The sequence below is a fragment of the Coregonus lavaretus genome, assembly GCF_964263955.1.
Source record: "Coregonus lavaretus genome assembly, chromosome: 12".
Taxonomy (NCBI): domain Eukaryota; kingdom Metazoa; phylum Chordata; class Actinopteri; order Salmoniformes; family Salmonidae; genus Coregonus; species Coregonus lavaretus.
Window position 1 is genome coordinate 28,534,479 of NC_139999.1, and position 23,241 is coordinate 28,557,719.

At 40.2% G+C, this 23,241-nt stretch overlaps 1 pseudogene across 1 annotated transcript in view; it reads right to left on the minus strand.

Moving 5' to 3' along the window:
* Positions 1–22,713, minus strand: part of LOC311138791 (gamma-interferon-inducible lysosomal thiol reductase-like) — a 35,956-nt pseudogene extending 13,243 nt beyond the window's left edge. The window contains exons 1-2 of the transcript in view: positions 22,522–22,713; positions 21,522–21,529 (exon numbers count right to left, since the gene is read on the minus strand). The product of the transcript in view is annotated as a gamma-interferon-inducible lysosomal thiol reductase-like (transcript). The remainder of the gene's footprint in view (positions 1–21,521; positions 21,530–22,521) is intronic.
* Between the last annotated feature and the right edge of the window lie 528 nt (positions 22,714–23,241).

Consider the following 23,241-nt stretch of genomic DNA (forward strand, 5'->3'; position numbering starts at 1 on the left):
AAACCTACAATAACTACTAAATAAACTACCTACCTACGATCTAAATACATGGTTTAAGCTTTACTCAACACCATATGAGAAGCCAAGCTTACCTCCTGCTAGAGAAAAACACAACCTCTCCCGACGAAGTACAGTCCTTCTGTAGTGAGTTCGAAGTACAGTCCTTCAAGTCTTCAAGTCTCCAGCAAGGTTACTCATCAAAATAGTGTTGTTAATCAAACCACCTCTGTTACATTTCACCCCCCTTCGACCTTATACCCAGAGATTACAGCACCAATATGTGACTGGGTTGGAACTCAGGCCTACTGCACAACAACACTTTCTGTGGCAAACATAAGCAGAAGGATCTGTGCAACCCATTTAATGAGACCTGAAGATGTGTTAGTTTGACTCATGGGTGACCAAGGTCTCCTGTGCGCCAGACAGTCAGTGCAACTTTTAATTTCTCTGACAAGTTACTCATCTCAAAGGGCCTCGCGAGTGGCGCAGCGGTCTACGGCACTGTATCGCATTCAGTGCTAGAGGCGTTACTACAGACCCGGGTTCGTTTCCCGGGCTGTGCCACAACCGGCCGTGGCCGGGAGTCCCATAGGACGGCGCACAAATTGCCCAGTGTTGTCTTGGTTAGGGGAGGGGAGGGTGGGGCTTTACTTGGCTCATTGTGCTCTAGCAACTCCTTGTAGCGGGCCAGGCGCCTGCGGGGTGACCCTGGTCGCCAGTTGAACAGTGTTTCCTCTGACACATTGGTGCGGCTGGCTGGCGGGTGTTAAATAGCGTGGTTAGGTGGGTCATGTTTCAGAGGATGCATGACTCCACCTTTGCCTCTCCCAAGCCCGTTGGGGAGTTGCAGCGATAAGACAAGATCGAAAAAGTGGTTAAAAAATATATATATACTCATCCCACAAGCGTGGTCACAGAACCACCTGTGTTACATGTCACACCCCTTTGACTTCCTCCTTAAAGAAACCCATCCAGGTCACTAGGCTTTAGCTCGGAGGAATCTTGGTCTGCGAATCCTTTTGGTGCCTTTTGGCAAACTCCAAGCGGGCTGTCATGTGCCTTTTACTGAGGAGTGGCTTCCGTCTGGCCACTCTACCATAAAGGCCTGATTGGTGGAGTGCAGAGATGGTTGTCCTTCTGGAAGGTTCTCCCATCTCCACAGAGGAATTCAGGAGCTCTGTCTGAGTGACCATCGGGTTCTTGGTCACCTCCCTGACCAAGGCCATTCTCCCCCGATTGCTCAGTTTGTCTGGGCCGCCAGCTCTAGGAAGAGTCTTGATGGTTCCAAACTTCTTCTATTTAAGAATGATGGAGGCCACTGTATTCTTAGGGACCTTCAATGCTGCAGAAATGTTTTGCTACCCTTACCCAGATCTGTGCCTCGACACAATCCTGTCTCGGCGCTCTACGGACAATTCCTTCGACCTTACGGCCTGGTTTTTGCTCTGACATGCACTGTCATCTGTGAGACCTTATATAGACAGGTGTGTGCCTTTCCAAATCATGTCCAATCAATTGAATTTACCACAGGTGGACTCCAATCAAGTTGTAGAAACAACTCAAGGATGATCAATGGAAACAGGATGCACCTGAGCTCAATTTCTAGTCTCATAGCAAAGGGTCTGAATACTTAAGTAAATAAGGTATTTCTGTTTTTATTGTTAATACATTTGCAAAGAAATTCAAAAAACCTGTTTTCGCTTTGTCATGATGGGGTATTGTGTGTAGCTTGATGAGGGGAAAAGGCTGTAACGTAACAAAAAGTGGAAAAGTGAAGGGGGCTGAATACTTTCCGAATGCACTGTATATCATTCTTGAATATGATATGTATATGATTCTTGAAGAATATACAATTCCTTCAGAAAGTATTCACACCCCTTTACTTTTTCCAAATGTTGTTGTCTTACAAAGTGGGATTAAAGTGTATTTAATTGTCATTTTTTGTCAACGATCTACACAAAATAATCTGTAATGTCAAAGTGTAAGAACAATTCTATTTTCTTTTTAATTAATGGAAAATAAAACAATATTATATCTTGATTAGATAAGTATTCAACCCCCTGAGTCAATACATGTTTGAATAACCTTTGGCAGCAATTACAGTTGTAAATCATTCTGGGTAAGTCTCTAAGAGCTTTGCACACCTGGATTGTACAATATTTGCCCATTATTCTTTTAAAAATTGTGTTAAGCTTGTTGATCATTGCTAGACAGCCATTTTCAAGTCTTGCCGATTTAAGTCAAAACTGTAACTAGACTACTCAGGAACATACAATGTCATCTTGGTAAGCAACTCCAGTGTATATTTGGCCTTGTGTTTTAGGTTATTGTCCTGCTGAAAGGTGAATTTGTGACCCAGTGTCTGTTAGAAAGGAGTCTGAACCAGGTTTTCCTCTAGGATTTTGCCTGTGCTTAGCTATATTCCATTTATTTCTATCCTAAAAAACGTCCTAGTCCTCGCACACCCATCGCATGATGCACCCACCACCATGCTTGAAAATATTAAGAGTGATACTCAGTGATGTGTTGTGTTGGATTTTCTACAAACATAACGCTTTGTATTCAGGACATAAAGTTAATTTCTTTGCCACATTTTTTGCAGTATTCCTTTAGTGCCTTATTGCAAACAGGGTGCAAGTTTTGGAATATTTGTATTCTGTACAGGCTTCCTTATTTATGTTAGTATTGTGGATGTATGTTACTGTTGTTGATCCATCCTCAGTTATCTTCTATCAAAGCCATTAAACTCTGCAATTGTTTTAAAATCACCATTCGCCTCATGGTGAAATCCCTGAGCGGTTTCCTTCCTCTCCGGCAACTGATTTAGGAAGGGTGCCAGTATCTTTGTAGTGACTGGGTGTATTATTACACCATCCAAAGTGTAAAATCAATAACTACACCATGCTCAAAGAGATATTCAATGTCTGCTTAATTATTTTACTCATCAACCAATAGGTGCCCTTCTTTGTGAACCATGGGAAAACCTCTCTGGTCTTTGTGGTTGAATCTGTGCTTGAAATTCACTCTACTGAGGGACCGTACAGATAATTGTACGTTTAGGGGTACAGAGATGGGGTAGTCATTAAACACTATTATTGCACACAGAATGAGTCCATGCAACTTATAATGTGACTTGTTAAGCACATTTCTACTTGCCATAACAAAAAGGTTAACATTTTTATTAATTTGTAAACATTTCTAAAACATAATTCCACTTTGACATTATGGGTTATTCTGTGTAGATCAGTGACACAAAATCTCAATTTAATCAATTTTAAATTCAGATTGTAACACAATAAAATGTGGACAAAGTCAAGGGGTATGAATACTTTCTGAAGGCACTGTAACTTATAAATGCCTCATGAGCTAAGTTCAACTGCCGTACCCCATCAAAACCCAAAATATACTTTAAGCTTGTTTTACTTCATTGTTTTCAAACAATGTAATTGTAAACAAATATTGTATATGGATGGTCAGTCCTTGCATTCATAGCTCTGTCTATGAATTTAAGAGTGGTTACATTTCTGCTAAATGACTAAAATGTAATGTAATGTAATTTCTCCTGGCCCATCCCTCAGCTTTTTATAAAAACAGAGGTGGGGTGGCCACTTTGTTATTGTTATAATTAAGGTCTCAAGCTTTAAGATAAACATTTTGTTACTGAGGTTATACTTTAAGTTCTTCTTCTTGAGCATTTCTGTTTTGAAGTTTAAAAAACCTACGTTAGAACCATGTACTCTAACTCACTGAGCCTGTGTACCCTGAGACACCTCCCTACCTTCAGGCTATGCTCAAACCCTACACCCCAACCTGAGCACTCCGTTCTGCCACCTCTGGTGTCTTGGCCGTCCCACCGCTAACAGAAATATGCCTGAGACAGTTTGGGAAATCACCTGGCATTACCAGCTTTAGGCTAAATGTTATTAAAAAATAACTGCATTGCTCCATCCCACTATTCAGGGTACCCTAAATACATACATACCCAATATGTAATGTGCAATTATGTGCAATTGAATAAATAATGAATTAACAAACGCTTGTCTGTTGCATAAAATGTGGGTGCATTTTATAGGCCTGTCCTCTCTCATCTACAAACCCCAGGATGCTCTCTCTAGCACCCATTAACCTGGATGAGAAATGTAGTGTTGATGAACTCCAGGCAGTATTTAATTGGTCAAAACCTGCTATAGTTTAAAGTACATGTTACAACTCAAAGTATGATGCCCTTTGGTCAATGTCTTGAGTGTAATTGCCTATCCTCTACAGCAGGGCTGCACAACTCAGGCTTCCAGTCCTGCTGGTTTAAAAATGCTCCCTGGCTAGGTACTCTGTTCTGCTCAGCCAACACAATCTCACACTCAATTCGTGCAAATATGTACAAAAAGTATTTAATCAGATTTTGTGCATTTTTGTGTGGCTTAATTAGTGTGAAAATACACATATTTTTGTGCGACTTCATTCATAGCAAAAATAAATTGGGGGGGCAAACTTCGGAACAATCTTTTGGTAGTTATTGGAGCAATGCATTTTGTGCAATGGTGTTCTACACTGCCTTTTTTGTGTCCACATTTATTTATATATAACAAATTAAAGTGTTAGCAACCCAATATTGTTAATCAACCAGGTTGTCACCAAAATACTTATAATACAATAGTAGCCTTACGTTTATTAAATTTTTTATTAATGCCAATGCTGTATTCTATGCTTGTTTTCACTTAATACTTTGGGATTCTGTTGCTATGTCGGATTTTACGGATTTTATGAGGGTTGCCAGATTAGAGTAAAAAGCTGTATTTGTCAGTTTTTTGTGTAGTATCGATTAAGGTATTTGATTGGGGAATGGGGATACATTTTCATGATGGGAAATGAATTCATCAATAAATGTGGGGAAAAAGAAGACCTGCAAAAAAAATCTGTTTGGTTTAAATTCCCCTGGTGCCACTGCATGGTATTTGCAACTATAACGAGTCTGGACTATGATCAATTAAGCCATATCAATGCAGTTAAACAGGTTAATGTAAAGTAATGAATTATGTTGGCTTACACTTATGGCACTTCCAAGGCCGTTTCATGATGATTATTACGTTCGTGTCAATCATGTATATACTTAGGCTATTATAACAAGGCATATGCCAGCATTGTAGGCCTACTGCCTCTGCCCAGAGGCCTACTAGGATTTCATGGCAACGGCCATTAGAGCTCACTTTGCCACGTATGAGGCCTGGTTAGAGTCCCTGTTGCAGCTTTCACTTTCTTCCGCTACATTGGTGGCAGCGTTGGGATCTCGTCCAGTTCACGTCTAGTTATGTGATCTAGTGGTGGGAAGCATTCTGTTTTTCAACATTGTGTTGGGTGTAATTACATTGATATATCTAGTGAACAATGGAAAAGCAACAATGGGCTAACGGACAGATAGAAGTAGTCACTACAGGTGTGATCAAGCCTTAGATCAAAGTTGCCTGAAGCTGAATGGAAAGTGCTATGCCCTGACCAGTTATTCAGAAGAAAATCCTCTGTGACTGTCTAATTTACATAAGTTCACTTACCAGTGTGGACCCAAAACAAACACATTCTACACATTTACAAACTACCTGTTTAAAGTGTTATTACAACCATGGTGTTCTTTTGTTACTGAAGCTTAAATATCAAATAACCTGACAATGATCCACATCATATGTGTAGACAAATAACGAAAGTGTGTTATGCAGCAAAACACAACTATCCTTTTTTTAGGATGCAGACCAGTAATATGAATCACTGTTGATCCATCCGGTTCTGATCTAATGAGATGGATGTAGGATTTTCTACAGCTTAGAATCAAGGCCTTTCCCAGTCATGAATGACGAAGCTAGGCCCCTCTTCGTCCTCATTGGCGAAGACTGAACTCAAGTTAGGGGTTATAAGTCAGACTCTCCTATATCCCTTTATCCAACATGTTATACCCCAGAGGTTGTAAATAAACCCTTTTAATGTGAAATAACTTGTATCATTATTATAGGGCTGTGAAACCCATAGCCGAATGGCTTCAGACTGAGCATTTCTCACTGGAAATTGCTGCTGACATTGAACATGCATGCTAGGGTTAGGGTATTTAATAATCTCACCATTTATTTACGAATATGTATTGCCTGAATATGTATAAAAATACCAAATATACCAAAAGCTTAATCAAGCTGAGATATACGACTATTTAACCATGTTAATCATTACTGAAACATGAAAACGACAAACATTTAACCAGTTTTTGCTTAATCTTGCATGCTTTCTCAAACAGCTGTAACTGTATATGCATTCATAAATCAGGTCCTTTCTTGAGTTGGGCTCTGGGATGTAACAACCGTTGAGCATCTAAGCTTATGGTTGATTGTGGAGGAAAGGGGTTGAGTGTGTTAGAGTATGTGTGTATGTGTGTGTATCCCACATATGTTGCAAGGGGGTAAGGATGTTAGGGAGAATATAGGATGAACCCACAATAATTGTTTGCTAAAATAACAATTGCTTGACAAAAATGTAATGTAATACAATGGCAATCCGGGTTATAGGTAACAATCCTTCGCATGAACTGCCGACATTATTAATGATGGAAATTAAGATATGCAAGATATTTGAATAGATATATATTTTTAATAGCTACAGTGGGGAGAACAAGTATTTGATACACTGCCGATTTTGCAGGTTTTCCTACTTACAAAGTATGTAGAGGTCTGTAATTTTTATCATAGGTACACTTCAACTGTGAGAGACGGAATCTAAAACAAAAATCCAGAAAATCACAATGTATAATTTGTAAGTAATTAATTTGCATTTTATTGCATGACATAAGTATTTGATCACCTACCAACCAGTAAGAATTCAGGCTCTCACAGACCTGTTAGTTTTTCTTTAAGAAGCCCTCCTGTTCTCCACTCATTACCTGTATTAACTGCCCCTGTTTGAACTCGTTACCTGTATAAAAGACACCTGTCCACACACTCAATCAAACAGACTCCAACCTCTCCACAATGGCCAAGACCAGAGAGCGGTGTAAGGACATCAGGGATAAAATTGTAGACCTGCACAAGGCTGGGATGGGCTACAGGACAATAGGCAAGCAGCTTGGTGAGAAGGCAACAACTGTTGCCGCAATTATTAGAAAATGGAAGAAGGTCAAGATGACGGTCAATCAGCCTCAGTCTGGGGCTCCATGCAAGATCTCACCTCGTGGTGCATCAATGATCATGAGGAAGGTGAGGGATCAGCCCAGAACTACACGGCAGGACCTGGTCAATGACCTGAAGAGAGCTGGGACCACAGTCTCAAAGAAAACAATTAGTAACACACTACGCCGTCATGGATTAAAATCCTGCAGCGCACGCAAGGTCCCCCTTGACTACGGTTTGCAACTGCACATGGGGACAAAGATCGTACTTTTTGGAGAAAAGTCCTCTGGTCTAATGAAACAAAAATAGAACTGTTTGGCCATAATGACCATCGTTATGTTTGGAGGAAAAGGGGGGAGTTTGCAAGCCGAAGAACACCATCCCAACCGTGAAGGACGGGGGTGGTAGTATCATGCTGTGGGGATGCTTTGCTGCAGGAGGGACTGGTGCACTTCACAAAATAGATGGCATCATGAGGAAGGAAAATTATACGGATATATTGAAGCAACATCTCAAGACATCAGTCAGGAAGTTAAAGCTTGGTTACAAATGGGTCTTCCAAATGGACAATGACCCCAAGCATACTTCCAAAGTTGTGGTAAAATGGCTTAAGGACAACAAAGTCAAGGTATTGGAGTGGCCATCACAAAGCCCTGACCTCAATCCTATAGAACATTTGTGGGAAGAACTGAAAAAGCGTGTGCGAGCAAGGAGGCCTACAAACCTGACTCAGTTACACCAGCTCTGTCAGGAGGAATGGGCCAAAATTCACCCAATTTATTGTGGGAAGCTTGTGGAAGACTACCCAAAACGTTTGACCCAAGTTAAACAATTTAAAGGCAATGCTACCAAATACTAATTGAGTGTATGTAAACTTCTGACCCACTGGGAATGTGATTAAATAAATAAAAGCTTAAATAAATCATTCTCTCTACTATTATTCTGACAATTCACATTCTTAAAATAAAGTGGTGATCCTAACTGACCTAAGACAGGGAATTTTTACTAGGATTAAATGTCAGGAATTGTGAAAAACTGAGTTTAAATGTATTTGGCTAAGGTGTATGTAAACTTCCGACTTCAACTGTATATTGAGGTGAGAGCATTGGAAATGCTTTTGGCGGTTGACCTGCTTCTGTTTTGTGGGTGGCACTGTGTGCTGTTTTCGAAGGATGGGTCCTGGCCTCTCGGGGGGCCTAGGGATCCTGGGGGACGGGGGTGGTATGCCGATCACTGGGATGACGGCCCAACTTAGGATGGGGAGGGCCTTTAGCCGGGGGAATAGTGGAGAACAATTGGAGGGTTACTTAGTAGCAATGCAAATATCATGGTACAGCTATATGGACACTCAATCACTATGGTATTTTTTATTGGTAAATTTTCAAACATATAATATGATAAATAGATTTGAAACTTGTATCTCATTATGGTAAGTGATTAAATAAGTATAGCCAGTTATAATTGTAATGGCTTAGCAGATAATAACAAAAGAAGAAAAATATTTACATGGCTCAAAGAGAAGGAATATAATATCTATTGTTTACAGGAAACTCATTCAACAATTCTAGATGAAGTTGTGTGGAAAAAGGACTGGGGGGGTGAAATATACTTCTCCCATGGGCAAAGAAATTCAAAAGGGGTGATGATATTAATTAACAGTAATTTTGATCAGAATTTGCAAATTGTCCAAACAGATCCGCAAGGTAGATGGATGATTTTAAATATGTTATTGGACCATAAACAGATATGGCTCATTAACCTTTACGGACCAAATAATGATGATCCACACTTCATTGACAATATTTATAATAAATTATCAACCCTGCAAGCAATACAAGACTCTATTATTATGGTGGGAGATTACAATACTGTTTTAAATAGCTCAATGGACCGTAAAGGAAATCACACTACAAACTATCACCCTCATGCTCTTTAGGAAATCATGAATGTCATGGATACATTAGAACTAGTAGATACAGTGGGGAGAACAAGTATTTGATACACTGCCGATTTTGCAGGTTTTCCTACTTACAAAGCATGTAGAGGTCTGTAATTTTTATCATAGGTACACTTCAACTGCGAGAGACGGAATCTAAAACAAAAATCCAGAAAATCACATTGTATGATTTTTAAGTAATTAATTTGCATTTTATTGCATGACATAAGTTTTTGATCACCTACCAACCAGTAAGAATTCCAGCTCTCACAGACCTGTTAGTTTTTCTTTAAGAAGCCCTCCTGTTCTCCACTCATTACCTGTATTAACTGCACCTGTTTGAACTTGTTACCTGTATAAAAGACACCTGTCCACTCAATCAAACAGACTCCAACCTCTCCACAATGGCCAAGACCAGAGAGCTGTGTAAGAACATCAGGGATACAATTGTAGACCTGCACAAGGCTGGGATGGGCTACAGGACAATAGGCAAGCAGCTTGGTGAGAAGGCAACAACTTTTGGCGCAATTATTAGAAAATGGAAGAAGTTCAAGATGACGGTCAATCACCCTCGGTCTGGGGCTCCATGCCAGATCTCACCTCGTGGGGCATCAATGATCATGAGGAAGGTGAGGGATCAGCCCAGAACTACACGGCAGGACCTGGTCAATGACCTGAAGAGAGCTGGGACCACAGTCTCAAAGAAAACCATTAGTAACACACTACGCCGTCATGGATTAAATTCCTGCAGCGCACGCAAGGTCCTCCAGCACATTTCCAGGCCCGTCTGAAGTTTGCCAATGACCATCTGGATGATCCAGAGGAGGAATGGGAGAAGGTCATGTGGTCTGATGAGACAGAAATAGAGCTTTTTGGTCTAAACTCCACTCGCCGTGTTTGGAGGAAGAAGAAGGATGAGTACAACCCCAAGAACACCATCCCAACCGTGAAGCATGGAGGTGGAAACATCATTATTTGGGGATGCTTTTCTGCAAACGGGACAGGACGACTGCACCGTATTGAGGGGAGGATGGATGGGGCCATGTATCGCGAGATATTGGCCAACAACCTCCTTCCCTCAGTAAGAGCATTGAAGATGGGTCGTGGCTGGGTCTCCCAGCATGACAACGACCCGAAACACACAGCCAGGGCAACTAAGGAGTGGCTCCGTAAGAAGCATCTCAAGGTCCTGGAGTGGTCTAGCCAGTCTCCAGACCTGAACCCAATAGAAAATCTTTGGAGGGAGCTGAAAGTCCGTATTGCCCAGCGACAGCCCCGAAACCTGAAGGATCTGGAGAAGGTCTGTATGGAGGAGTGGGCCAAAATCCCTGCTGCAGTGTGTGCAAACCTGGTCAAGACCTACAGGAAACGTATGATCTCTGTAATTGCAAACAAAGGTTTCTGTACCAAATATTAAGTTCTGCTTTTCTGATGTATCTAATACTTATGTCATGCAATTAAATGCAAATTAATTACTTAAAAATCATACAATGTGATTTTCTGGATTTTTGTTTTAGATTCCGTCTCTCACAGTTGAAGTGTACCTATGATAAAAATTACAGACCTCTACATGCTTTGTAAGTAGGAAAACCTGCAAAATCGGCAGTGTATCAAATAATTGTTCTCCCCACTGTATATGGAGGCTTAAATATCCTGACCTAGTGAGATATACATGACGGAGACTCAATCAAGCTAGTCGTCTTGACTTCTTTCTTATGTCATTCTCGTTGGCACCAAAAGTTTAAAAAGTGTTGATAGGGGACAGAATGTGGTCGGACCATCATATAATTGGCATATACATTACTCTTACTGAATTTCCACATGGGCGAGGATATTGGAAATTTAATCAAAGCCTATTGGATGATAACTTGTTTTTAACTAGGACAGAGGAATTTACAACAGATTTTTTCCGACATAACATAGGTACAGAAAATCCCCTTATTGTATGGGACACTTTTAAATGTGCCTTTAGAGGCCATGCAATTCAGTACTCATCTCGAAAACAAAAGCAATTTAGGTCAAAAGAGTCCATACTAACAAAGGAAATAGAAGGTCTAACAGAACAGATAGATAGCAATAAAAACTGTAACATAAGAGGCTCAGAATAAATTAGAGGAAAAACAAAAAGAAATTGAGAAACTTATTCAAGAAAGATCAAGTATACTATATTATAAAAATAAAGCAAATTGGATGGAATATGGGGAAAAATGCACCAAATTATTTTTTAATCTTCAACATAGAATTTCTACCAAAAATAATTTACTGAAACTGGTTACAAATGACAGAGTCACCCATGATTCACCAAATTATATTTTGAAGGAGGAAGCAAAGTACTATATGTTTTCGTTTCAGTCGCCTCCATCTCCTCTAACTGAAGCTAATTGTAGCGATTTTGTTTTCTATTGATAATGTAAAATTAACAACAATACAGAAAGACTCATGTGAAGGTGAAATTACAGAGGAGGAACTTCTGGATGCAATTAAAGACTTTAAGTCCGGGACAATTCCAGGGTTGGATGGCATACCAGTCGAGGTATACCAAACCTTTTTGATATACTCAGAGGACCGTTATTAGCATGTTTTAACCACTCCTATGTAAATGATAGATTATCAGACACTCAAGAAGAAAGTCTGATTTTATTATTACTGAAACAGGATACAAGTGAGAAATATAAAGATCCAGTCCATTAAAAAAATTGGAGGCCCCTTACAATTCAGTGTTGTGATGCAAAAATTCAAGCAAAATGTATAGCGCATAGAAGTAAAAAGGTATTGTCGGACATTATTCATTCTAATCAGACAGGTTTTTTACATGAACGATACATTGGAGATAATATAAGGCAAGTACTGGAAACAATAGAACACTATGAAAAATCTGGGAAACCAGGCCTGCTATTCATAGCAGACTTTGAAAAGGCATTTGATAAAGTACGACTGGAGATTATATATAAATGCCTGGAGCATTTCAATTTTGGAGAATCTCTTATAAAATGGGTTAAAATCATTTATAGTAACCCTAGGTGTAAAATAGTAAATAATGGCTATTTCTCCTAAAGTTTTAAACTGTTAAGAGGAGTAAAACAAGGTTGTCCACTATCGGCCTATCTATTTATTATGGCCATCGAAATGTTAGCTATTAAAATCAGATCCAACAATAATATCAAGGGATTAGAAATCCAGGGCTTAAAAACAAAGGTGTCATTGTACGCTGATGATTCATGTTTTCTTTTAAATCCACAACTTGAATCCCTCCACAGCCTCATAGAGGATCTAGATACATTTTCTAACCAAATTATGATAAATGTACTATATTACGTATTTGTCACACCCTGGCTCTGGGGACTCTATATGTTGAGCCAGGGTGTGTAGTTTCTATGTGTTCTTGTTCTATGTCGGTATTCTAGAGTTGTGTTTTCTATGTTGGCCAGTATGGTTCTCAATCAGAGGCAACGAGTATCAGCTGTTGCTTGTTGTCTCTGATTGGGAGCCATACTTAAGCAGCCAGTTTACCCACAATAGTTGTGGGATCTTGTTCCTTTTGGTTTGTTCCGTGTTGGTTGTGTTTAACCTAGGACGTCACGTCATCGTTTATTGTTTTGTTCGTATTATCACGTTGGATAATAAAGTATGTTTGCCTTCAACGCTGCGCCTTGGTCCACTCCGTTCAACGTTCGTGACAGTATTGGATCACTTAAAAATACAATATTTACATTACCATGTATTTTACCAATAAAATGGTCTGATGGTGACGTGGACATACTCGGAATACATATCCCAAATGAAATAAATGATCTCACTCCAATCAATTTTAATAGAAAGTTAGCAAAAATAGATAAGATCTTGCTACCATGGAAAGGTAAATACCTGTCTATTTGTGGAAAAATCTCCCTGATTAACTCTTTAGTACTATCCCAGTTTACCTATTTGCTTATGGTCTTGCCTACGCCTAGCGAACAGTTTTTTAAATTATATGAGAAAAAACTATTCCATTTTATTTGGAACTGCAAGCCAGACAAAATTAAACGGACCTATTTATATAATGAATATGAATTCGGAGGACAGAAATTATTAAATATTAAAGCATTAGACCAATCACTAAAAGCTTCAGTCATACAAAAGTTATACTTAAATCTGAACTGGTTCTCTAGCAAATTAGTAAGATTGTCTCACCCCATGTTCAAGAATGGCCTTTTCCCCTTTATTCAGATTACAACCTCTCACTTTCAGTTATTTGAAAAGGAAATCATCTCCCAAATATCACTATTTCTAAAACAAGCCATAGAAAGTTGGTTGCAATTTCAATTTAATCCTCCAGAAACTACAGAACAAATAATGCAACAAATATTGTGGTTAAACTCAAATATACTAATTGATAAAAACCATTATTTTTTGAAAAAATGTTTTAAAAAGGAATAATCTTCGTAAATGATATCATAGGTAAGACTGGTGGAGTTATGTCGCACTTGCAGCTAAAAATAAAATATGGTAATGTCTGCTCTACCCAAAATTACAACCAAATAATTGCAGCATTACCACAAAAATGGAAGAGGAAAGTGGAAGGGGGAAAAAGTAAGGAACTTGTCTGTCGGCCCTGCATTAAAGAACATAATTGGTTAAAGAAAATTGTGATAAATAAAAAAGTATACCAGTTTCATTTAAGGACCAAAGGATTGACAGCCGTCCCATATAGATTGCAAAATAGTTGGGAAGAGATTTTTGACGTACCGATTCCATGGCATAGTGTTTATGAACTGATAAGCAAAACAACGCCGGATTCAAAACTTAGAATTGTTCAATTTAAATTATTATACAAAACTCTTGCTACCAATAGAATGTTATTTATATGGGGGATACAATCTTCTCAGCTCTGCAGATTTTGCTGCGAAGAGACAGAATCATTAGATCATTTGTTGTGGTACTGTCCATTTGTAGCTTGTTTTTGGACACAGGTCCAGGAATGGCTGAAGGATTGCAATATTTACCTGGAGCTAACCTTGCAGATAGCATTACTGGGTGATCTGAAAAGTCATAGTAAATCGATCAATAATATAATAATACTTTTAGCAAAAAAAATATATTTTCAATTCACAATCTGTAGAAACAATGAGAATAGAAGGGCTCAGAACTTTTGTGAAACATCACAGTACAGTTGAAAAATATATGGCAAATAGAAATCCAATATGGATGGTGTTAAGAGATAGATGGGAGGTGTTGAATGGAGCTGAAGGATGGGACTAATAACAACAACTAATAACAACAGGATGACTAATGTAAAGCATACTGTGTCCATATTAAGTATATGGGTTATAGGTTGAGAGCTTTTGTGAAAGAGCACAGTTAGAAAGATATGGCATATAGAAGCAAACCGGTTGGACATCATGAAAATGATCGGAGAGGTTGAGGGTAGAGGAAGTTCAAGAGTAAAAACAAACAAAATAGAATTATTGTAAAATTGACTGTGTCCATAAAATGATATAGTATGTATAAGCTGGAAGTAGAACCCTAAGCGTTGTTGTTCACTAGTTTACTCCAATTAGGGAAGGGGTGGAGGGGTTGGAAAGTAATAAAGGGAAATATATATTTTTTAAGGATATGTATATATATGTACAGTGGGGGAAAAAAGTATTTAGTCAGCCACCAATTGTGCAAGTTCTCCCACTTAAAAAGATGAGAGAGGCCTGTAATTTTCATCATAGGTACACGTCAACTATGACAGACAAATTGAGGGAAAAAATCCAGAAAATCACATTGTAGGATTTTTTATGAATTTATTTGCAAATTATGGTGGAAAATAAGTATTTGGTCACCTACAAACAAGCAAGATTTCTGGCTCTCACAGACCTGTAACTTCTTCTTTAAGAGGCCCCTCTGCCCTCAACTCGTTACCTGTATTAATGGCACCTGTTTGAACTTGTTATCAGTATAAAAGACACCTGTCCACAACCTCAAACAGTCACACTCCAAACTCCACTATGGCCAAGACCAAAGAGCTGTCAAAGGACACCAGAAACAAAATTGTAGACCTGCACCAGGCTGGGAAGACTGAATCTGCAATAGGTAAGCAGCTTGGTTTGAAGAAATCAACTGTGGGAGCAATTATTAGGAAATGGAAGACATACAAGACCACTGATAATCTCCCTCGATCTGGGGCTCCACGCAAGATCTCACCCCGTGGGGTCAAAATGATCACAAGAACGGTGAGCAAAAATCCCAGAACCACACGGGGGGACCTAGTGAATGACCTGCAGAGAGCTGGGACCAAAGTAACAAAGCCTACCATCAGTAACACACTACGCCGCCAGGGACTCAAATCCTGCAGTGCCAGACGTGTCCCCCTGCTTAAGCCAGTACATGTCCAGGCCCGTCTGAAGTTTGCTAGAGTGCATTTGGATGATCCAGAAGAGGATTGGGAGAATGTCATATGGTCAGATGAAACCAAAATAGAACTTTTTGGTAAAAACTCAACTCGTCGTGTTTGGAGGACAAAGAATGCTGAGTTGCATCCAAAGAACACCATACCTACTGTGAAGCATGGGGGTGAAAACCTCATGCTTTGGGGCTGTTTTTCCGCAAAGGGACCAGGACGACTGATCCGTGTAAAGGAAAGAATGACTGGGGCCATGTATCGTGAGATTTTGAGTGAAAACCTCCTTCCATCAGCAAGGGCATTGAAGATGAAAAGTGGCTGGGTCTTTCAGCATGACAATGATCCCAAACACACCGCCCGGGCAACGAAGGAGTGGCTTTGTAAGAAGCATTTCAAGGTCCTGGAGTGGCCTAGCCAGTCTCCAGATCTCAACCCCATAGAATATCTTTGGAGGGAGTTGAAAGTCCGTGTTGCCCAGCGACAGCCCCAAAACATCACTGCTCTAGAGGAGATCTGCATGGAGGAATGGGCCAAAATACCAGCAACAGTGTGTGAAAACCTTGTGAAGACTTACAGAAAACGTTTGACCTGTGTCATTGCCAACAAAGGGTATATAACAAAGTATTGAGAAACTTTTGTTATTGACCAAATACTTATTTTCCACCATAATTTGCAAATAAATTCATTAAAAATCCTACAATGTGATTTTCTGGATTTTTTTTTCTCATTTTGTCTGTCATAGTTGACGTGTACCTATGATGAAAATTACAGGCCTCTCTCATCTTTTTAAGTGGGAGAACTTGCACAATTGGTGGCTGACTAAATACTTTTTTCCCCCACTGTAGCTTTGTATAAGATGCATTATGAAATAAATGGTGTAATGCACATGAAAAAGTGGAGCCTTGTATTAAATGCATTATGAAGAAAATGGGGTAATGTAGGCTGCACAAAATATGAAATGTGTTATGAAGAAAATCATGTAGGCCTACTGTTGCCTACACGAGAAAAGGGCCTTTCTGACTACAAGTGCACCAGTATCCCAAAGTATTAAGCGAAACCAAGCGTAGAAAAAGCTAATGGCATTCTTTTCTCTTTTTTTTAACAACGTAAGGCTACTATTATATTATAATTATTTCAGTGACAACCTGGTTGATTAACAATATTGGGTTGTTAACACGTTTGTTTTTTATATGAATAAATGTGGGACACAAAAAAAAGGCAGTGTACAACACCATTGCCCATCATGCATCCATTGTTCCGAAGTTTTACCCCCCAAAATGTATTTTGCTATGAATGAAGTAGCACAGAAATGTGTGTCTTTTCCTACGAATTAACTTGCACAAAAATGTGTGTCTTTTCACACGAATTTAGCCACACAAAAACGAACAAAACGCACAAAATCTGCTGAAATACTTTTTGTACATATTTCCACGAATTTAGTGTGAGATTGTGTTGGCTCAGCAGTCACTTCTTCCTCATTCCAACCCTCATCCTGGCTTCAGACTAGAGACCTGGTTGTTTACACTTCTCCTATTCAAAGGCCATGGTTTGGAAAGTCCCATCAAGATTCTGTTTCAGTTCAGCCAATAGGAAAATTAAATTGCGTTTTTTCTCGCAGTATCATCTGTTGCCTAGGAGAGGTGTAATTCTGGTCTGAGTGAATGAAACACAGCAGACTACAGTGAACACTGAGGCTGAGGTAGGAGGACCACAGTCTCCTCATGATGGACACAAGGGTCCATTACAACTATATGTTTGTCCATGTCCTTCTTATAAAATCCACAGGTTTTCACTATAGGGTTCAAATCTGGGATTACATTGGGATTTTATATGAGGATATTTTCTAATTCTACTACATGCTGAATTCATCCCAGATTCAGCTACCGTTTTCTGTTTACTAATGGTTAATAAACTGAACCTTGACCTGCAAATAAAGTGATCACCATGTTTTAAAATGTAAATAATACATTAAAATGTACAATCAATGCACTGTACTGCAGTGAAGTCCTTTCAGTTTAATTTATCCACTGTTTAGCCAATGGCAGAAGCAGAAGAAGATCCTGTATGGATGCATCACAGGTTCAAGTAGACCTACATTGCATACCAATGTAGAATGATTGGTTCACACATTTTTCCTTACAGATATTGCCTGATCTGTAGAGGGGTGCAGACAAATGTAGCAGAGGTGGTTCATGGAATTATGCCTTTAAAAAGAATAGTAAAGAACTTGTCTCAGACCTGTAAACAAATAAACCTAGTCTGGTACACAAACACAGCTTTAGTAAGTCAAAGAGGTACAGCATGGCAGCAAGTCTCATAGTTTCCAGGATGAGACAGCATAACAGGTGAAAGTATACACTGTTAAAATATAAAGACTGAAAACACCATCATTGTGTAATGAAACCATGAAAGGCAGTACACCTAAGATGAGATCTGGTGTTTGGAGGGTGTTTGAATGTAAACCCAATGTAAGTGTTATGATAGACTGAAAGTGTTTTAAAACAGAATGGAAGTACTCTGAAACACCCAAAGTGGTTATTCAGTCTGATTATTGGTGTTTTTAACAGAGGGTTTCAGTGCATGTAAAAGGCAGCATCAAAACACAAACATAGGCATACTAGAGAGTAGAGAATAAGAGATAGCCATAGCCATACAGAGTGTATACAGTATGTAGTATTGAAACAAATGGATATAGAAAAGCAGCATGTACAGATGAAGTCGGAAGTTTACATACACTTAGGTTGGAGTCATTAAAACTCGTTTTTCAACCACTCCACAAATTTCTTGTTAACAAACTATAGTTTTGGCAAGTCGGTTAGGACATCTACTTTGATCATGACACAAGTAATTTTTCCAACAACTGTTTACAGACAGATTATTTCACTTATTATTCACTGTATCACAATTGCAGTGGGTCAGAAGTTCACATACAGTAAGTTGACTGTGCCTTTAAACAGCTTGGAATATTCCAGAAAATGATGTCATGGCTTTAGAAGCTTCTGATAGGCTAATTGACATCATTTGAGTCAATTGGAGGTGTACCTGTGGATGTATTTCAAGGTCTACCTTCAAACTCAGTGCCTCTTTGCTTGACATCATGGGAAAATCAAAAGAAATCAGCCAAGACCTCAGGAAACAAATTGTAGATCTCCACAAGTCTGGTTCATCCTTGGGAGCAATTTCCAAACGCCTGAAGGTACCACGTTCATCTGTACAAACAATAGTCCGCAAGTATAAACACCATGGAACCACGGAGCCGTCATACCGCTCAGGAAGGAGACGCGTTCTGTCTCCTAGAGATGAACGTACTTTGGTGTGAAAAGTGCAAATCAATCCCAGAACAACAGCAAAGGACCTTGTGAAGATGCTGGAGGAAACAGGTACAAAGGTATCTATATCCACAGTAAAACGAGTCCTATATCGACATTACCTGAAAGGCCGCTCAGCAAGGAAGAAGCCACTGCTCCAAAATCGCCATAAAAAAGCCAGACTACAGTTTGCAACTGCACATGGGGACAAAGATCATACTTTTTGGATAAATGTCCTCTGGTCTGATGAAACAAAAATAGAACTGTTTGGCCATAATGACCATCGTTATGTTTGGAGGAAAAAGGGGGTGCTTGCAAGCTGAAGAACACCATCCCAACCGTGAATCACGGGGGTGGCAGCATCATGCTGTGGGGGTGCTTTGCTGCAGGAGGTACTGGTGCACTTCACAAAATAGATGGCATCATGAGGAAGGATAATTATGTGGATATATTGTAGCAACATCTCAAGATATCAGTCAGGAAGTTAAAGCTTGGTCACAAATGGGTCTTCCAAATGGACAATGACCCCAAGCATACTTCCAAATTTGTGGCAAAATGGCTTAAGGACAACAAAGTCAAGGTATTGGTGTGGCCATCACAAAGCCCTGACCACAATCCCATAGAACATTTGTGGGCAGAACTGAAAAAGCGTGTGTGAGCAAGGAGGCCTACAAACCTGACTCAGTTACACCAGCTCTGTCAGGAGGAATGGGCCAAAATTCACCCAACTTATTGTGGGAAGCTTGTGGAAGGCTACCCGAAACGTTTGACCCAAGTTAAACAATTTAAAGGCAATGGTACCAAATACTAATTGAGTATATATAAACTTCTGACCCACTGGGAATGTGATGAAAGAAATAAAAGCTGAAATAAATAATTCTCTCTACTATTATTCTGACATTTCACATTCTTAAAATAAAGTGGTGATCCTAACTAACCTATGACAGGGAATTTTTCCTTGGATTAAATGTCAGGAATTGTGAAAAACTGAGTTTAAATGTATTTGGCTAAGGTGTATGTAAACTTCAGACTTCAACTGTACATACATGTTGCCCTCAAAAGATATTCACAAAGGGAAGTGTCATAAATGCAATACTGTGTCAAGGCCTATAGGGCACAGAACAGTATTGTACTGTCTGTGGGTCAGCTAGTGGGCCACTCAGCTCAACATTTGTGGCACAAGAGAACGATAGGAAGAAGATTGTAGTACTAGTAGAAAGACTACTGAAAGCTTCTCTGATTACTGGTAGTAGAACTAGAAGTAGCTACATAAAGGTCTTACACTTGGACATCATGATAAAAGACATCATGAACTACTGAGTGGATAGTGAGAGTGCATTACCCATTCAACCATATAAAGAAAGCCAGCTTGCCCAGACTAACCAGTATGGAAAAGTCCTGAACCTTCTGAAGTTCCATTTTCTAAATCTGAACCAATAGAAAAATGGAAGATAGCGTTTCATCAGTTACTAGGGAGAGCCGTGAGTGTAGTCCCATTGGTGCCTCAGCTGAACTATCAAATCAAGGAATGAGAATGGCACGAGGCTAAAATGAACACTAACCTTTACAATATTGTTTATTTTATAACATTCACAACAACATCAACTGTCTGTAACATTTCACCTCAAATCTCACATTATTTTGAATAAATATCAAGACAATGATAAGATTCTGTGTTTTTCTAGTATGTGTGTGTGTGTGCTTTTGTGCTGTGTGAAGAGAGAATATGAATCTCTGAGCTACTGAGCGTGTGTTTAGCGACTCTCAGTGTCATGTGACTCAGCATGAGGAAGACAGAGAGAAGCCAAACACACGCTGGTGATGCTTGTGGAAATGCTGCCTACCATTATGAGGCTGTATCACTGTGATACCATTATTATGCTGACAAAAGACTGGCCATGCCAGAGGAGTTTATGATATAAAGCCAAAGAAAACCTCATACTGCAGTCAGGAAAAACTAATACAACACCATGAATCATTCATATTTTCATAAAGCTTCTTATAGTCATCAAACCTAAACCCCCAAAGCATGCCAAGGGCAATGATGGCCAGGAAAACTCCAAAGCGAGTTTGTTTCACATGATCATTTTGCTAACAGAGATTATGCACTTTTACATTGATAATGAAACCTGTGTCAAACTTATTAGAGACAAACAAGCAGAGGAGTTTAAGTGAAACTGCAATATGAATCAAATCAGTACCATGCATCAATTCCTTTGTTGATTACAAACCCAGCAGTGTGCGCTGAGGAGGTAGAGACAGCAAAGTGAAAGTACCTCCAGATGACCTGAGATGACCCTGTTCTGCAGAAATATACCTGAGGCAGTTTGGGAAATCAACTGACATAACAAATCTTAAACTATATAGAAAATACCTACATTGCTCCATCCCACTATTCAGGGTACCCTACATACATACATACATAAATACATACATACATACATACATACCCAATAAGTAATGTGCAATTCAAACCCTGCATTGAGGAAACGTTAGAAGTTCACAAAATAGGGCAAAGAAATATGGTTTATTGAATAAATCATTTTATTTGGGGACATTATCAAATCCTATTACATGCTGAATTCATCCCAGATCCAGCTACCGTTTTCTGTTTACTAATTAATACACTGTAATTTGTGTCTATTTCATGATAATTTGCAATATTGGGTTGATTCAAAGACCCTGGTTTGGAAAGTCCCATCACTCCTCTGTTTCAGTTCCGTTGTTACATATTAGCCAATAGGAAAATCAAATTGGCAGTTTTTCCTCACTGTATCACCTGTTGCCAAGGAGAGGTCACATTGCTATTGCAAGGGAGATATGTAATCCTTTTGAACAGGGAGAATGCAGGGAAACACTGAGGCTGAGGTAGTCTCCCCGTGATGGACATAAGGGTCCACTACAACTACATGTTTGTCCATGTTTCTCTGCATGCTATTTTATAAGGTCCACATGTTTTCTCCGTAGGATTAACTGTGGTTATTTTGAGATTTCATAAAGTGTGGAACTGTGCCAGAAAATGACTTGCTTTTGCTAATTATTTTTCAAATCCTCCTACATGCTGTAGACTCTTATATAAAAAAAGGCCTATCTATACTGAACAAAAATATAAATGCAACACGCAACAATTCCAAAGATTTTACTGAGTTACAGTTCATATAAGGAAATCAGACAATTTAAATAAATAAATTAGGCCCTAATCTATGGATTTCAAATGACTGGGAATACAGATATGCATCTGTTGGTCACAGATACCATAGTTTATGCCTGCCTGCCCATACCATAACCCCACCGCTACCATGGGGCACTCTGTTCACAACGTTGACATCAGCAAACCGCTTGGTTACATCCCGCGAGAAGCTCACGATTCCCCACATCGTAATTCCTCTCTGTGGTGTTGAGGCGATGGGAGAAGAAGGGGCAGGGATGTAACTTGAGGTCCAGGGCCGAACGCTGGGACAGGACCGCCCCCACTCCGACATCCGAAGCATCGGCCTCCACCACGAACTGGTGGGACGGGTCAGAATGAACCAAGATGGGAGCAGTGGTGAAACAATGTTTGAGGTCCCGGAACGCCCGGTCAGCAGCTAGGGACCATGTGAACGGAACCTTGGGAGAGGTGAGTGCAGACAAGGGGGAAGCCAGGGTGCTGTAACCCCAGTTAAAGCGTCGATAAAAGTTGCAGAATCCCAGGAAACGTTGCAGCTGCCCTCTGGACGTAGGCTGGGGCCAATCCACCACCGCTCTCACCTTCCCAGGATCCATCTGTACACTCCCTGCAGTGATGATGTAGTCCAGGAAGGGGATGGTGGAGCGATGGAATTCACATTTCTCCGCTTTCACAAAAATCTGGTTCTCCCGGAGGTGTTGGAGGACCTGTCGGATGTGGAGCACGTGTTCTTGGGCAGAGCGGGAGAAGACGAGGATGTCTTCGAGGTAGACAAAGACGAACCGGTTCAACATGTCACGGAGAAAATCATTCACCAGGGCCTGGAACACAGCTGGAGCATTGGTAAGGCCAAATGGCATGACCAGATACTCGTAGTGACCGCTGGCTGTGTTGAAGGCAGTCTTCCACTTGTCCCCCTCCCGTATCCGCACCAGGTGGTAGGCATTCCGTAGGTCCAGGCTGGAGAACACGTTGGCCTCCTGGAGCGGCTCGAAGGCCGAGGAGATGAGTGATAGCGGGTAGCAGTTCTTCACCGTGATGTCGTTGAGGCCCCGGTAGTCGATGCACGGGCGCAGGGTTTTGTCCTTCTTCTCAACAAAGAAGAACCCAGCACCGGCATGGGAGGCAGAAGGACGGATGAACCCGGCAGCTAGGGAGTCCTCAATGTAGGTCTCCATAGCCTTGGTCGACGGACCCGACAGTGAGTACAGTCGTCCCCGGGGCGGAGTGGTGCCTAGGAGAAGGTCGATTCCACAGCCGTAGGGTCGGTGCGGCGGAAGCGCAGTGGCCCGGGCCTTACTGAACACCTCCCGGAGGTCCTG